This window comes from Scleropages formosus, chromosome 1, assembly GCF_900964775.1.
Source record: "Scleropages formosus chromosome 1, fSclFor1.1, whole genome shotgun sequence".
Taxonomy (NCBI): domain Eukaryota; kingdom Metazoa; phylum Chordata; class Actinopteri; order Osteoglossiformes; family Osteoglossidae; genus Scleropages; species Scleropages formosus.
In genome coordinates, this window is record NC_041806.1 from 9,241,977 (window position 1) to 9,256,650 (window position 14,674).

Here is a 14,674-nt window from a genome sequence, read left to right on the forward strand (position 1 = left end):
AAAGACGAGCTTCTGGGAACCGGCCTAAAGCAGCAATATTCTGAAAAATAAGAGAAAAGAGGAAGTAGCTGCCACACCTGCCATTTTTAATTGAACTTTAAATAGTTTCCCTCTGCTGTCGGTCCTCAGGATAGAAGAAGTTTTGTCATAACGTGACAAATCACATGGTTAAACGAACGGAACACATTTTAACTCTTACATCAGCGTGGATGGAGGAGGCACTGCTTCCTCAGTCCGGCGTTATGCTTCATGCGATGATGCCAACGTCCCGGTCCAGCACCGTAGTTGTCAGTTATTACATCTGGGTTTCGATTTAGAGTTTAAAATAGATGAAGACTGGAGAGAAATCATTGTGTTTACCGACAGTACAGCTGTTCAGAAAAATCGATGTGAAAAACGCACTTACCTTGTGCATTAAGTGAAGAAAGTAGCTTTTTCGTTTTTTTTTCTTTTCTTCTTTTTTTAAATTTAAAATTTTGTGTTGTGTTAGTCTGATCTCTTTTTGTGGTATACAAAGGATGGTTAGTACCATTGTTAGGCCTCGGGCAGCTTTTGAAAAAAATAATTCCGATAGTTATTTTGTGTTTCTGACTCATGTACAGCAGAGTCACAATTACTGAATTGATCGTTTTTAGCCTGCAGGATTTAAAGTGGTAGAGATTAATACCATGCAGATTTCAAAGATAAAATGTGATGTGGGTATTTGGCAAATGTAATTGAGGAATGCTAAAAGTGCATTGAATAATTTATTACAGTAATTCTCGTGATTCCAGGTGGTAAAAGAGCAAAGTCTTCTTGGCTGGACACATTTCTTTAACCGTTAGTTTAGAGTTATACGAACTAGTCGGTTGCAGCTACGTGTCTGGATTCTGTTATTTTGTTGAACAGGCAATACTTCTATTCCAAGCCGCTTGTAGTTCTCGTACTACGCAATATTTTATTTGCAAAGTCCGTGTAAAGTAAAGGTGTAGCACCGGGACCTGTTCCGGGGGACTGAACCATCAGTCCTTCTTGTCCTTATCAACCATTCTACCTACTGTTCTTCATAGTTCAAGACTGCTGATCATTACAGTACTTTTTACTCGCTCGCTTAATATCAAGAACGCGTGACCGTGAAACCCAGTTTAAATAACTGCGGATTGGATCTTGCAACAAATCAGAAAAAAAAAGGAGCACATTAATATATTTAAATTGAATAATGGTGAAATAACTAAAACATTTTCAAAATGCAAGGTGCCTTAAGCGTATCTGCGTAGGTCAGTAGCGGCAGAACGGTTGGAATGAAGACACTGCCCCATACATCCCCAACACGCTGAAGCTTGATACAAACAGGGAAAGTAAACTTTTTCTGTCTCCAGATGGGACGGTAAAGCAGCTGTGCAGCACTGAGCGGAGTGACGACTGTCTTAGTTTACCTGATGGGCCCAATAATATGACTCGTGCCAACTCCAGCGGCGCTGATCATTTATTGTGACGGTTAGATAAAGTAATTAAGGAATTGCTGTCAGGGGACATGTGGGATATGCAGCCCTAAGGCACGGCAAGCGATAATTTACATTTAAATTGTGACTCGGTACAGTGTCCTGTCCGAAGAAAGAGAATCTGCGTCCTCTGAAATCTCCGTAAACTCAATTTTTAAAAAATGGAATAACCTTTCACGTACGATCGAGCGCAGCACACAGATGCATCGCTTTTAGATCCTCTCCACTCTGACCGTTCAAGACGCAGGTTATGAAATCAGAGCTGCGTTCAAGACGTGTCCGTATCGCGTAGATCTCGGAGGAGAAGTGATGTTTTTCGTACTGTGAACGATCTGGGTGAATAGATCGGAAATTAGGTCTCACATTTTCATGCCAAGTTTGCAGAGTTCTATTTGTTAGTGAGTTTAGAAGGATAGTAGGTAGTTTAGCATAGTTGACCAGGCTCCTGTGCTGGTACCTTCAGAAATAACATTTTCCCCCCTTTTCCTGTAGATGTCTAGGAGTCAGTCTATGAAACAGAGTAACACTGACAATCGGTTATCCTTCAGAAACAAATTGTCCAAAAACAAGTATTGGAATTCATACCAGAACATATTTCTTTCTTCTGCATGTTCACCTTAATTAAAGTGGATCCTTTAAAGTGACTGGATGAAGAAGGAAATGTGCGTGGCCCACATTTCTCCTCTCGCTTCTCTTCTCCCTCGTCCCCCGTGACTTAGGACGGGGGCTCATAGGAAAAGAGCAATCTTGCTCGAAAAGGGCTATGTAATATTTTCATATCTGAAGGAAAATCCAAACCAGTGCAAACAAGGCCCCTTGCGTGCGTCAGCGTCGCACGTGTGGCTCACGGCGCAGGTGCCGCGGTGCCTCCAAGCACACCGCTTACAGAGCATCATTTCGAGCACTCGCTCGCCCAGGGGCCCGCTCTCGGCCCCGCGGCCGTGGCCTGGCGGCGCGCCCACGCCCCCCCCACACCCCCCCATCCGGACTGAACCAGAGGCAGAGGCCTGAGGAGAAGAGGGCCACAAGGACAGCGACACAAGCGAGCAAGACGCAACACAAGGGCGAGCGTAGTCTGTCGAACCAAGCAGCAGCAGCAGCCGCCTTTAGTGCGCGCGCTACAAAAGACATTGTTTGAGGCAATGACATAAAAACAAACTTAATGGAAACCTCCAGGCATGAAGTCTGCAGGCAGCGCCCTGCACGTCGATGCCGCGTGGCTTTGACTAGACCAAGCCAACAAAGCTGTGTCTATAGGAACGTATAGACAGCCTGGCTGCAACAGAAGGGATAGTGCCTTGCTTTGGAGACTGACTTGGGTGATAGAAGTGGCCTTTGATTAAAGCTATAATCTCTTGTCTCCGAGTTAAAAATCCGAAAAGTATAAGGCGGGCTGATTAAAACATTTTTCCAACTAAATTGTAATGGTGTGATTTCCTATTTTTTTGCTGTTAATTGGGTTGCTCCCCCCCCACCCACCCACCCCCCTTTTCTAATTATTCTTATTGTATTGTTTTGCTACCACTTGACAACCATGCATTTAAAAATGGGAAAAATTCACTGATAAGTCTGTTCTCCACACCAAATAGGTGGGGGGGGAAAAAAAAAAAAGTTGCAAAGGATCAGTGTATCAATGAGTAATTTACTCTGCTCATACTGCTGTTAACAAACAAAAAAGAAAACGGGACACTGGGAAAGCAGGCTCACATTTGGCAAAAAAAAAAAAAAAACAATACCTGTGCTATAACAGCTGTGTTTGAAGTGTTAAATATTAAAAAATATGAACAACCTTGGTCTCGTGATGTATACTTAAAATCAGATTATGAGAAGTAAAGCACTAATGTTACAGCATGTGTGACGGAGGCACATGTACCATTTATAATTCGATTGGGGATGTCGTTGAATCTCGACAGCTCTGTTCTTGTCTGTTGGGCTGAGACTCACCGCGGTACAGTGGCTGCTGCTCTCTTCCTGGTCCCGGGTGGTATCTCGAGGTCCTTGGTTTATCTCCGGTCAACACAAAGATGGCGTGTTTCGCAGGCGTCTTCAGGGGTTTCACGGCCACCCCGTGCGATTACGATGAGGCTTTTCGAACCCTCGGCTTCCTCTGCCGGGAGCACGATCCGCACTCGCGGCAATAGGAGAACATCAGTGCTGGTTCGCGTCACGTCTGCTGCTGTGGTCCAACCGGCGCCGGTCAATTAGATGAGCGCAGGAAAGATCGCGGGAAACGACGAGTACGTTAAATTATTTACCGAGTACAAATTCGGGCTTAGCAAAACACGGAAATCTTCGCAAAATGTATTAGTAACATTGACATACAAAGACTGTTAAATCCATTTCACCTAGAATTTAAGTGTATTATTACTATAGAGAATCGTATCGTGCCTTGAAGTTACCCGGATAATTCTTTCGTACTCCAGTTCGAAACGTTTTCGTGGCGCTTGGGTTTGCAAGTGCGTTTGGGAGATGAATCTGAGAAGTTACCGAGTCTGCAGAGATTTCGATGGCAATAACAAACTTGTCAGAACCAAGACCTCGTGGTTTTTTTTTTTTTTTGGGGGGGGGGGGGGTTTCGTCCTTCTCCAGAAGCCCAGCATCCCGTCTTGACTTTGGAACAAGTTAGAGGGAGAACTTTTTCCATATCATAGAACTCGAAAACAGCACAGAGTGTTTTTTGGTCATTAGCCTGCCTTATTCTTTTTCAAAACACCTTTACATCCTCTGAAATAATTGAATGTTTTAAACGCTCTTTGAAAACAAAAAAAATATATATATATTTTAGAAAGGTAAATTTGCACTTTATGACATATGTTGCCTGACAGGATCCCCAGCTCTCTTTTTGTAATACGTTGTTATCTTCTTCCAAAGTTGTTTTTTTATTTTTGTATTCTTCGTTTTGGTATAATTTGTCAAAGAAGGGATGGGGATAGTCTGTGTACCTGCAAAAACCATTTTAACAGATGATTAAATTTGGATGTCAAAGGTCACTTTTCATTTACCCAGCCAAGTCCTTGCCTTCCTAAAACTGAACGTCATAGTTTGTCTGCTTTTATAAGTGATGTGTTGTGTGTTGTTTATTCAGTTTGCCCTATGATACATAAGCAAAATGGTTAACGAAGCCAGTGCTCTGACTATAAATACGTGACAGAAGACGTATGTGCCACAATGCGCGTGTATATTTTTCGTAGTGAGGAAAGCTAATCTTTTGTGTCCTTTTTCGTTTCACGGAGCGATGGCAAGCAGGGCACGTGAACATAGGGGTGAACATGTAGCTGTCATGGAGCAGAAGTTAAAGACACGCACAAAACGAACCGTTGTGGACACGATGTAGCTGCTTCGTCCCCCGGCCTTACCCGTGTCGGACGGGTGCGCCGCGAGCGAGGCGAGGAGCGGTTTTGGCGCGGGACCGCTGTTCTCCGGAGAGGAAGGTGCCAAGCGCCGTTGGAAAGGCGGGATCCCGACGCCGCTGGGCCGTGTGTTGGTGCAGTAGGTCTGGGAGTACAGATACGCTGCTTCGCTACAGAATTTGCTCATTCCCCCACCACGGAGGAAGAGAAAATATCCCTGCGCTTCCAGTTGGAGTGTAACTTTGTGCTTTGCGGACGGCTGGACGGGACGGGACGGGAAGGGAAGGATCATCCGCGCGTCGCTTCTCTCTTTGGCCGGATATCACTTTTCAGTAGCATCTCCACACAAACCCCGGGACTGTGTGACGACTCGCTGGCAAGCGGGAGCCCCGGGGACGGCAGGCCCCCGCCGCCACCGCCGCCCGAACGCCGACCTCCTCGCCGCTGGGTGCACCACTGTGTATTCGTGTCATGGTACTCGCTTGTGTGACTAACTGGCTGACGTGACCATTGAAAGTGTCTTCAACCAAACCCGAAAGATTAGTTTTCCTCCAAAGACAGGAGCTGGTTTCTGCATTCTTGGTCAAGTCTGCTTAGCTCAACAGCCACCGAGTATGAGGACATGGAGAGGAGCGTTGCTTACAGCTTGCACCTTCAAGCCCCCTTAACTTGGCCAAGCACCAAAATTCCGCAGTCCTCTGTACGTTGATATCCAGAGTTCTTTGCCCGTATCTTTATTTTTTCTTTTTTATTATTATTTATTATTATTTTTTTTTTTTTTAACTCTTGATGCATAACTGTGGCTGTCAGACCCACTCTAGTTGAACTACTTACACACACAAGTTTAACATCTTTGTCCTTATGTGTTAAGGCTTTTGACACTTAAACTTTTTATAAAGGGTATTACTATTAAAACCTCATATAACAATGAATACAATATTGTGTTTGTACAATGCTGATTGAGTTGTATCATTTTTGTAGCAAATACAGTAACTTATTTCTATTCCTTGATGGATCTCAACAAGTTCTGGATTCACAAATAGGTGATATATATTTGGTTCGGTAAAGTTTGAAATAAGAGTCTCCATCATTGGCAAAAGCAGAAAAATGTTATTTTAATTGAAATTTTATTTGTCCTGTGGTATTATCACCGTATCGTTAATGCTAGCTTTGCAGCGACAGTCGTAGCTGGCTGCCAGCTGGAATAAATAAACCCGTGGAGCTGCGCGGTAAAGACATCTCACCGGTTTGTGAATCTAGTGTGTATGAAGTGCGTATGAGATGCTGACTGGATTGATACGAATATACAGTAAGTGAGTGAAGGACTGTAAAAAAATAAGTGTGATGAGCTCTGGAAGTATGTCGGGGGCAAATTTTGGGGCATAGATGCTAAACTTGTTTGGGGGAAGTGTCAATGTATTGAATTAAAAAAAAAAAATTAAAAAAAAAAGGTAGGGCACTAATGTGTAACACAGCATTACCAGCATCACAGGGTTCAGGTTGACATTTTGTGTCTGTGTAAGCGCTTTGGGGAAACTCAAGTATAGCAGGGAAGTGAAAATGAAATTTGCTCAAATGCGGCAGTTTGTCTTCCTGCAGCTTTATTTTTATTTTTTTTATTTTTCCCCCACAACTCTGGGTACAAAGTATGACCGCACGCCACCGATCCGTCTGAGAGAACGGGACCCCCCCGGGAGGAAGCCGCACGGCTCGGTGCGAAACGTTACTCGTCCGATTGCGGGCACGGAGAGCTCGGTGCTCCTGAATTCGATGGAGGTGCGAGCTGCGGTGGGTGGAGAGTCGCGGGGAAGGACGCTGCCGCCTCATCGGGCTTTCCTGTGTCGTCCCTGGGACTTTTATTGGGGGGAGGTGAATGGGGATTAGGGCGCTGGCTACCGTCACACAGCGTAGCGTAGTCCACCGAGTACTCCGATAGAAGGCCACATGTCCCCTTGACCTCTGTTTACAACCGAATAAAAAAAAAAAACACAAAAAAACACAAAAAAATCAAAGGAAAACTCCATCCACTGGCTGTATATACATACTGTACATGCATACGTTGCTGTTTTTTCCCTCCCCCCGAACGTACATCCTGTTCCTTTAGTCAAGGAATTTGTTCTATTTGTCTTGCTGTTAGTAGACTATTTGCACTTTTACAGAAAAAAAGTATTAAAGTATTAGTTGTTATTTCAGCTTTTTATAATGTTTTAATTTCTTCATTCAGTACATATAGTTTAGTGTGACTACAGTAACCTAAATGAATAATAAATTATACAATATATACATACGTATATACTGTATTTATGTTTTGTTCCTGAAGACTGAATTATTGGAGTCTATATTTTTAAATCAGAAATAGTATGTTCTAAATCCCCTCTAAGACTTTTAGTTTTATCTTTGGGAGCTAGATCTTGCTGCACTTACCTTTGCCTGACAAGCTTATAAAGAAAAAAAAAAAATCAGTGAACACGAGTGGATGTGCTATAGTTCATCATACCTCCTTTTATGTCATTCTGGGAATGAGTAACTGTTCATTGCATCGCTGGTCACTTGTGGGCTTTGTCACGCGTTTTCATATTGTTAAGGTAGGAATTTCATATTCAAGGGCTTTTTAAAAGGTTTCGTACGCTGTGCGGACTGTGCGTTTTTGTATCTGAAAAAGGGACCCTTGACACAGTTACTTTTGGGGTGAGTAATGCCAGACTTTCAAATGATTTTCGCAGTTTCTGTGATTTTAAGACGGTCTGTAATCCGCTATTAATGTGTAATACGAAGCGAGCAAATAAAATACCTCCAGACTTTAGCCTGTAGAGTATGAAATCATGTTAGGATCTGCTGCCGCAGTGGGAACGAGCTTTCTCTTGATAAACGCATTAGTGTAAGCAACATGTAAGCAGTTACCTGATCAAAAAGTGAAACAATACACATTTACATAAGTGCTGATAGCAGCACTAATGGCAGGCAAGTAGGTAAAACAGCAGTAGCCCATTCAATGTATAATACTGTGAGTATTTGTTTCAAGCCATCCTTCCCGTGTGACCTTCTCCTCAAGTCTCCCGCTTAATACCATGTGATGAAAATCTTACAGATATGTCACCGTTTTGTTATATCCTCAGTCCACGACTGGAGTCTGTACCAAAAACCTACAATGCAGTGTGGTATTAATAAACCCATTTCCTACCTGTTCTTGCTCTGTATTTTGGTATGTCTGCAGTTAATATTTATTTGTATTTATTCAGACCTCGCTGCTAAGCAAGTAGAAATAGTCATTTAAAGCACAATCATACATATTTATTTTTTATACTGTGGTTAAAATCAAAAGAACTAAAAGCCTGTTATTTTTTTTCCCCTTCCAGAATCACATTCACATTGTTCTTGGTTCCTGTTTTTTTTTCTCTTTTTTTTTTCTTCCCCCCCCCCCCATTAATTTTCTCTGTGAAAATATTTTTGTGTATAAAAAAAAAAAAAAAAAGACAAAAAAAATGTATGTTTCGGGAACGTGACGCCATTTCTGTTCCTTTCTTTACCAACCTTTAGGCAGTTTTCTTTGTACAAACAGACTATTGGAGTTGTTCATTTGACCTACTCTGATATCCATTTGGCTCAATTTTTACAGAACTTGAGATAAATAACCCTTTAAATGTGTTACCTCCTATGACCTTACCATCATTTTGGTACTTTTGGTGGTGTCTGTGAAGTCCATTGGTCGTAAATGAGTTGCTGTGGTCATACCGAAATTGGCTCTGTTTTTAGAACCGTGATGCATCCTTTTTAAGTTGACGAGTTTCTTCCAGTCTGTACGCCCCTCCCGCTCCGGCCTGGGCCTCGTAGACACAACAACGATGACTCTCGGCGTTGACCCTTCTTGATGTAACACTGCTTCTGGTTCTACTCAGATGGACTAAGACAGGACCCTTCAGGTACAGGTTCATGGTACCTGCTCTCCTCAACTCCTTCCTCTTGCTTTTGTTCTGTTTTAGCAGATAACGAGTCAAATTACTCTCATGCACACACAAGGCTTCGGGAGCAAAGCGATAAGGTCAGTGACCGAGGAGCCCAGCCGACTGACACCGCAGAGACCGCTGGCGAATCGCTGGAGTTTTTCCAGTTGCGAGCAGTGGAGCTTTCTCAGAGACCGAGTAAAAGTCGAGTGGGTGTCCCTTACGGCCAAAGCAGACTAAAAATGAAATGGAAAACAGACTGAAAAAGCAGCAACGGTTCGTGTCATTACTGAAACCTGCAGAAGTGTCCCTAAAGTGGTCGATGAAATATCTATTTGCGCACCTTGAAAAATTTTTAAGAGGTCATATGTTTATTTTTGTATAGTTCTTGTTATTATATTAGAAACAGAAATTAAACAATAGCTTCAACTATAAATGTAATTGTTATTGAATAGTGTATTGCTAAAATATATGATGAATTTCATATACTGTGTCATACTTTGTCTTACTGTTGATCTCCATCAGTAAAAGTAAACTCCCTCAATGCTGTTTTCCATGTTTTCTCTGAGATATATCTGTAGGTACTTGGCACTGCTGGACGTTCTGCCATGTCATGGAACCAAACAGTCAGATATTTGGAGTTTGGTCAAGTGCCTGGCAAATACTTGTTTGAAATCCAAGCTTCAAAAAATATTCTTGTGTACGTGGAGACTCGAAAACAAAAGTAGCTTGCTGTAATGTCACTGAGACATTAAGAGTCAATATGGGAAATGCTTTATATTTTGTTTAAAGCATTGGCTGTTGCCATTACTGCTGATTATGTCTTCATACACAAAAAAAGGATTGTAAAAGTGAATTTTACAACCCAGTTTTAAACATGTGACTGACTGCTGTATCCCAGTTATAGAATGTCCTTTCCTCATATTCCGTGGCCTTGAATGCTTGCATTAAATTGATTTAAACTGATTTTTTAAGGAGACAGTTGTGCAGTTTAATACCGCGTGCATCACACACTCTTCGCCTTTTCATCATCTGCGCGCCGGCGTCCGTTGGAGTTCGCCCCTCGCTTCGCCTCCCGCATCCACGGTCACGCCGAGGTCTGCTGGTAACACGGTAACAAGAAGCACTTGCGTTATTACACGTCTGCTGTTTCTCTCCCCAAATGTGACATTGAGGAAGGACGGGAACACATCGTGTGCCACGCCTGCATTTTAACCCTTTCTGACCCGTGACACTGAAACGCACACGAGCTATGCAGCGGCGCAGCTACCGAGAAAAGAGCACAAAACGAAAAAGGAGGTATGGTGATGAGATAGCCGATAACACGATGTAATGAGTTACCTCGGTTTCCATAAAGACACGAATCAAGAAGTCACGGCTGGTGTTTGCACGTTGTCAAAAAGGGGAAACGAGCAGTAGACGGCAGCAGCACGGACACATCGGGCAGGTAGCAACATCGTAGGACTTGAGGGGTTCGTCAACCTCATTATAACTACGTAGCAATAGGTGTCTTCATTTGCAAATGCTGTTTAGAAGAATAGTAAATGTGGGTTTGTATTATTGTTTGAAGGCTTTGGCTGTTAGTTTGTGTTTAAAGCCTCTGTATTTGGACTGGTGAAATGTCTCTAAAGACTACTTTCAGCCTGTAAGACATGTACGTTGTGGTGATGACCATTACCAACAATGTGGACACCCTAGATGGCGTAGCCTTAGAAGTGGTTAGCTTGTGGTTTGAACAATGTGACTTATTTGTATTTTGTTTTTCGAAATCACTGAGGAAAGTAATACACAGTATATAGGGAACATCCCTATATATATATATAGAGGGAAAAATAAAAGCAACATGTAAATCCGCCCTTCTCTTGCAAAGCTGTTTTTTTATTATTGCCTTAAAACGTTGTAGTGACTCCCATCCTCCTCCCTCACATAAAGCTCGTAGTGCAGATACGGCCAACGCGAAGTGGCGTTTATTAACAGAGACGTCTCCTCGCCGACCTGCACAGTAGCTTCTGCGTCACATTCATTATTATTATTATTATTATTCTTTTTTTTTTTTCCCCCCAAATTATGAATCCCTGACAATAGTGCCTAAACGAATGGAAAGCATGCATTCCATGTGCTCCTTTTATTTAGAGCTGTCTCGCAGACTGGGAAAAGAGCAGAAACTAAGACAGGAAAGACAAATTTAAACAGCGACATGATGCGCGGTAAAATCTGCGGAGTTAAATCAGCTCTGTAGGAAGTTAAGTTGGCGGAAACGATATGAACCGTCTGAGAGTTGATTCAACGCTGGCAGTTTTACCTGCGGCTGGATGAAGTGTGAATTGGACCAAGTCGACTTTTGAAAACACCTGTTGTTAAACCACTCGTACAAAAAGTGTAAAAACCATTTCTTTACCACCAAAAGTATTACCTCAAAGTACATTTGTTTTCAGCATTAATCCAGTTTAAGTGCCATTAGCATAAGACACATTTGTAAAAATTTGTATGACATTTCATAATATATACCATGTTGTAGTGTAAATTGTAATAATTTTAAATGTGCAATAAGCTAACTGGTTTATGCTGACATAATTATTTAATCTCTTTCAAAAGATATGAAGTATACTGTATATACTGAGCATCAAAATATATTTATCATTCTCTATATGCATGTATGTTTTTAGAAAATAAAGTATGCAAATTTTGGATATTTCCTACACGTTTTGGCATCTTTTTAATGAATCGATCATTCATGACTGACCATGACATTTTTTATTCTCAAGTGACCTTAACTTCTCAGTAGTAAGTACTGTTCCGCGCAAAACGCGGTGAAAATCGTGAATAAAAGCGTGAAGAAAGGCTCGGGCACTAAACAGATGGGCACCGCTTATGTTTATAATGAAGGAGAACATCACTGTGTGATTGATATGACAGATGTGGGATCAAGAGGTGACAACGTTCCACCAGAGCAGCACAAACAGGTAAAAACAAAGAAAAAATAAAAGGCTCTGCATAATGAACAACAATTCTTCAGATCAAAATATATTTTGTACATTTTAGAAATTTTTTTAAAATGTTATTTTTCAAAGCTTCAGCTGAGGATTTTGCATGTTCAGTTGTCACCAGGTGGGGGGCGCAGTGGATTTGACCAGGTCCTGCTCTCCGGTGGGTCTGGGGTTCGAGTCCCACTAGGATGCCTTGCGATGGACTGGTGTCCCGTCCTGGGTGTGTCCCTCCCCCTCCAGCCTGGTGCCCTGTGTTGCTGGGTTATGCTCCGACTCCCCGCGACCCCGCATGGGACAAGCGGTTTCAGATGGTGTGCGTGTGAGAGTTGTCACCAGTATCAGTTTCTTTTTTAATATAACAGTTGCTTCACTGGAGATGTGGCAGGCTGGAGATGTACGAGAGAAAGAAGTGTGCGTCACAAGCGTGCTGCTGACGTGCCAACATTAGTCTCTTATTTTCATGAGGCATCTTGTTCATGACATGTTGATTATTTGCTGGTTAATTAATGACTGACAAATTTATTAAAAAGTTATTTAACACTGATCGTAAATTATATGAACAATTCACTATCTGTGACGGTGATAATTGGAAATTATTTCAGCAGGTAGTAGGTACACAGAATGTGTTGGCACAGTGGCACAGCAGGTAGCGCTTCTGCCTCACAGCACCTGTGTTTGGGTGTAGGTTTGAACTCAGCTCATCCTCCGTGGAGTCTGCATGTTCTCCCTTTCTTTGTGTGGGTTTTGTCTGGATGCTCTGGTTTCCACCCACAGCCCGAAGACATGTGTTTCAGGTTTTCTGGTGACTGTCAATTGCCCGTATTTTGTGGCTACCCTGTGAGGGACTGGGCGCCCCATCTGGGATGTATCCCTACTGGTGTAGCGCCCTGTGATTCCAGGATGTGCTCCAGGCTGCCGTGACAAGGACGAGTGAGGGAGGGAGGGAGGTATGCATATTGACACTATTTTGATGCTCAGTAAATGCAATTTAAATGCATAAATGGTATAAATTTTCACAAGCATAACTCACCGTTGAGCTCCTTCCATATTATGAATGTAAATTCGTGTCAAGAAAATCAGTGGCAAAAAAAAAAGGATGCGAAATCTGTGCGCTCGCCAGAGCGTTTGAAGCTCGGAGGAATGTACCATGACCCAGTATTCCTGCTGTTGCAAATAAGAAAACAAAACAAAAAAAAAAATTGTAAGACCATAAAATTGAGTTAATGATTTGTGCTTCAGCACTTCCTCTTATTAAATTATAACAACGGACTCCTTTAAACGCCGCACGCAGCTGGAAAACCCTGTTCGATCGGAGAAACGACCCACCTAACGCAGCTGGGCTCAATGGAAGAAAATTGGCGGGAATTCCTGCGTGACGAGGTGGCCTGTATCACTGAACTTTCATGAGCTCCTTTAATTTTCTCGTGGTTTATAATACAGCGCATTGGATAATGTGGTCAGAATCGTTCATCTTGATCATCCACCGCTCTTGCAGCACTTCGTGTGATTATTCTTATCTTGTTTTTCTAAATAGGTCACAGATTGCATTACATGCGTGCCAACATTCTCTCTTAAAACGAATGGTAATTTTTGTACTTCGGATAATAATCCTCTGCTTTCAGGTACAGGAGCATAAACAGTTGAGGATTTATCTATAATGTGTAAACTATCTATTCTTCCACCTATTTTCAGTAATAATCTACAAATAAAAATGCCTCTATTTAATGGGACTCTTCTATGCTTTTCGTGGAAGAAAAATTACATAATTTGGGGACCTCATCTGGAGCTTAGTTTAATTTCATTTTAAAGAATTATGTTTCCATTTCCTAAAAGGCCATTACAACAGTAGTGTTCTCTTAAGACAACGGTATAACAAATTTTCGAGTACTAATTCCGGAAACTTAATTGGCATTTATCGTAGTTTAATGCTGAATGTAACTTCTCAATACTGTGAACACATTTTCCTAATTCTACAGTAAACCTGGATAACTTTATAACTGATAACTTTCATCTTCAGGTATTTTCCTCATGACACACCACTATATCAAAGTACTCTGCAAAATTAATAAAAATTACCAAGCAGTATAAATGGGTAAATAACTGTAAATTACTTTGGACTAAACTGTCAGCTAGATAAATAAATATATTAATTTTGTATCCAGAGCTAAATTCTGATTGGCCATGGAGATTAATAAACTGGATTATTCTAAGATCAGCAAAGACTGGACCCAGTGCTCTTTTTTTTCCAATTTTTTTCCTCATTGTTGTATTATCAGTTTTTATCTATATATTCTTGTATATATAGGTAAAAATTGATAATACAGTAACGATATATATATTTATTTTATTTATATATATATATATATATAAAATGAAGAAATTAGGGATTAAATTTGTATGTGCCAATTCATGTGTTCCCTTACACCAAAAAAAAAAATCCAAAATTACATGGAAATCTACATTTATACTTAAAAAATAAAGAAACACTGGAAGACTGAGGAACTGTAAAGAGGAAATATGAAACAATTGAAAAATCCTGAATTCTAAGTGTTAGATGTTCTTGCTGACTAATCACACACAAAGTGTGAGTGGTGAGACCACAGCCTCAGTGGTTTTGTCGCAAGAATCTCTTAGTAATCTAGACCTGTATGTGCTTTTAGCAAACACATTAACTACCCCATGGGCATTGTACAATTCCAGATGATCCCATGTGATGTGACAGACCAGGAGCTGATAAGTGATTGCTGAGAGTCATTGCATTGCCCCACATGTGGAAACTCAAAAGCTCATTCACTGGCTCAGTAAACAATGTAATCGGAACCTTAGTTCCTCCAGGAACAGCGGGTAGCATAGTGGTTAACGCTATTACCTTTCGATCCAAAGGTCACAGGTTTGCTTCCCCAGCTGTAGTACCC